Raw genomic sequence first — 3422 nt, 5'->3', positions numbered from 1 at the left:
ATTAGACAGATAAGGGAAGGGAGGCCCAAGGAATTTAAGTGACTTGCTTGTTAAATGGTTGTAACTATGAATTACCTTGCAGCTGGGAGTCCAGTGCTTTTATTCCCCTAGGGGTGAAGCACATGCTTTTTGTACTATCTAATTGGATTAGTTTTAATTAGGATTCATTTTGTGACTTGTTTTAAATTCATCTTAATGTATGATTTATTTTTGTACTTTAAACAATTTTTAAAGAGAAATGGCAAAATGGGTGAAGGCGGTCAAAAGGTAGCAACTTCCAGTTATAAAATAAGAAGTCAGTCCTGGGGGCGTAAGGTACAGCATGGTGACTACAGTTGATGATACTGTTTTGTACGTTTGAAAGTTATTTATTGCGTCGTGCTTTCCAGAAAAACTTTTTCAAACAAATCATCGAAAGCCCAGACTTCTCTCTGCTCTCACTGACAAGCCATTCTTTTCCCCATCCAAAGTAGTGGAGTCATGTATATGTTTATAACTACGCAGTTTGTGACAGCTGTGATTCTCAAACGCTTTTCACAGATACAAGTAAGATCAAAGTTGCAAGCAGATCATACATAGCGATTAAAAAAACTGAACAGGCAAAGCCTTACTCTAACTGACCAAATGACCAATCAGCTGGATCAGCCTTTTCAGGATACAGATGATTTTGCTCACAAGCCCTGCGCATATCGGAGGGGCTTCCATCCACGTGTTGTGTTTAACACAAGTGTGGCGGCTGACACTCGATGCTGTAAACAACAGCTTGACCATAGAAAGGAGACCTTGTTGTTTCCGTATTATCCGCCAGATCTCTCTTCTCCACTCTCTCCATCGGCTTCATCTCTTTCCTTGCAAGAATCCTGGCTGTTGATAGCAGTAAAGCAATGTTCTCCCCCATTCTCTCCTTCTTCTATTGTCTTCTTCATTAAAGCGTTCTCTATCTTCAGTGAAATGTTTCCTCTTGATGGCTGAAGTACTCAGATATTTTTCCACTTTGGCCTTTCTTTGACACAAACCTGTCAGATATTCTTAGAGCTTTTAGGGGGTTAGAATAATACTTTCTGATTGCCATTCTTGCAGTTTTCTGAGCAAGTCTTTTAAATAGTAACAGCCTCCTTAAATTTCGTTCTTTTCTTTCTTATAGTTCTCGTTGGTATTTGCTCATTGTTTTCTCTTTACTCTTTCTGAGAGATTTTACTCCGGATGTAGACAGTTGGACTAAACTTTGATGTGAGTCATCGCCTGAGCCCAGGTTGTCAGGAGTTTCTGCAATTCTTTCACCCTTTGCTTCTGCTTAGTGAGGATCCGGTTTCTCTCTTCTTTCCACATTTTCTTTTCCTCAAACGATCTCCTTGTGGCTTGTTCTGTTCCTCTAGAAGGTGCTGTGGGCACTGGAGGGCTCCAGGTAAAAGGCAAGGGCTTCGCAATTGACTTGGTACTGGGGACTTGTGTCTTAGGGATAGATAAGGCCAACATGTTCCTTCTACATTTGCTTCGTCTGCTTCAATGTCTGCCAAAATGTCCTCTTTTGGGGTATGTACGTGGGGATGCACGAGGATCAGATGGTTTACAGACTGTTAGGCCTTTTGGACACTTGAGTTCTGAAGGATCCCCCTCAGGAGAATCTTCAAATATACAGTATCCTAATTTACCGACCTCCCCCGTTCTTCATTTTGCTTGACTATATCATGATGGGGGGAGGCGGGAGATGAATGAGGGAACCAGATTGGCTCAGAATTTATTCTGACACACTCTGAATCTTTTTTGGTTTTTTAAAAATACTTTTTATTTAAAAAAATTGAGATGTAATTGACATACGCCATTATGTTAGTTTCAGGTGTACAACATAATTCTTGTTTTTCTTTTCTTTTTTTTTTTTTTTTTAGCAGTTTGGATACCATTTCAATATCTGACTTAATTTCATGTTCACTTCTTTTTTCTTCTGTCCTGTAATCATCATCATTTGAAAAAGGTCAGGTACTGTGATCTTTGGTACCCCACCTATATCCTTTGTTTTTTTTCAGCTCCTGGATAGTCAGCATTTCTACATTGAATACAATCTTCCACAGAAAAGGTGGCCCACATGCTGTTGATGAGCTCCTCGTTTTTCTCAGGATATTCTTTTTCTAAGTTGGGCAACTTGTCTTCGGAAGAAGACATATACAGGGAGAAAGACCTGTCCAAATCAGGCTGAGACAGAGAAGTGCCTAACGAGACAGGGTAACAGGAGTACAGATCTTCGGGTACAGATCTGCGAGAGGACTAGGAGTGTCTTCCCTGGTGATCACTGTCTGAGCTTCCTTGAATCTGTTCTGCTACGTTTTCCCTACCGGGGCCATCGTTTCCAGGTGGGCAGCTCTTCTCACTTCCTCCGCGTGGTAAATACCAGAAAAGTCCATAAAGGCCTCATAGCTGATATATGTACATTCATCCACCACGGAAAAGCTGGTGTTAGAATCAGCCAATGCCCGAGCCAGCCGCCGGCACTGCCTTCTCTTTTCCTCCTCTTCTCCTTCTTCCTCCAAGGCCACCTTAGGGACTCTTAGGGGTCTTGGGGCTTGGACTTGGTGACTCGCGCTCTGCTGCTGGGATCTACCCAGGCTTGGAGATGGGAGGACACCAGCTTCGCCATCACTGTACCACCAAGGCTCAACTGCCCGTGCTGGCCCAGGCCAGGGAAGCTGGCACCTGCCTTGACCAATTTAAAATCTGGATTGTGAGTCCCCTTCCAATGATTTTTTTCCTATGAGAATTCTTTATGGCCTGGACTGAGAGCATTTTCCACTAGAGCAAATTTATATTTGCTTTTCCAGGCACTCCCTGGTCAGAATGGCTTTGGGGCCATTTTTACATTTATGACTGAGGCTTAAGGATCCTTAGCCACGCACGGACAGTGTAAATTTAAACCTATGTCCACATTGGGACAGGTCTGCAGTTACAAATTTTAAGAGAAATCTTTTGCCCAACCTATTCCCAGACAGACAAGTTACCGTGCTATCTCCTTGTGCCAGTAACTTTTTTCTTGTTTCCATTTTCTCTGAAGGTATATCGCTTGCACAGTCCCTGATTTACATGAAGGATAGCGGCATTACATTCTCATTTTCCAAGTTCTTATTTCTTGTCCTTGTATAAGGAATGAAATCCAAGCCCCTCTTACTGTCAAGATCAGCATACACTCAGACCTATGTTAGACCTTTACGTGGTTACTTGTCTTATTTCCTGTTTCTGCTCCATCAGTATCTCTTCGGGACTGTCTTTTTAAAAAATTGCTAATAAATTGGAATTCGCACGTAAAATATGTTTGTTATATTTCCAGATATTTGGGATGGGAGCAAATCATGTCTGCCATGTGATGGCGAGAACAAAATTCAGTATTAAATTCTAGCATATGAATTAGAGTTCAATAAAATTATAACCCAAAA

The 3422-nt window shown here is 41.7% G+C and overlaps 1 pseudogene; it reads right to left on the bottom strand.

Annotated features, from left to right (window-relative positions):
* Positions 1-797: 797 nt before the first annotated feature.
* LOC109444004 (protein FAM161A) lies at positions 798-2632 on the bottom strand (annotated as a pseudogene).
* Positions 2633-3422: the final 790 nt, after the last annotated feature.

Source organism: Rhinolophus sinicus, linkage group LG14 (genome assembly GCF_036562045.2).
Source record: "Rhinolophus sinicus isolate RSC01 linkage group LG14, ASM3656204v1, whole genome shotgun sequence".
In the NCBI taxonomy this organism is placed as follows: Eukaryota; Metazoa; Chordata; class Mammalia; order Chiroptera; family Rhinolophidae; genus Rhinolophus; species Rhinolophus sinicus.
This window is presented reverse-complemented; position numbering and strand designations above follow the sequence as displayed.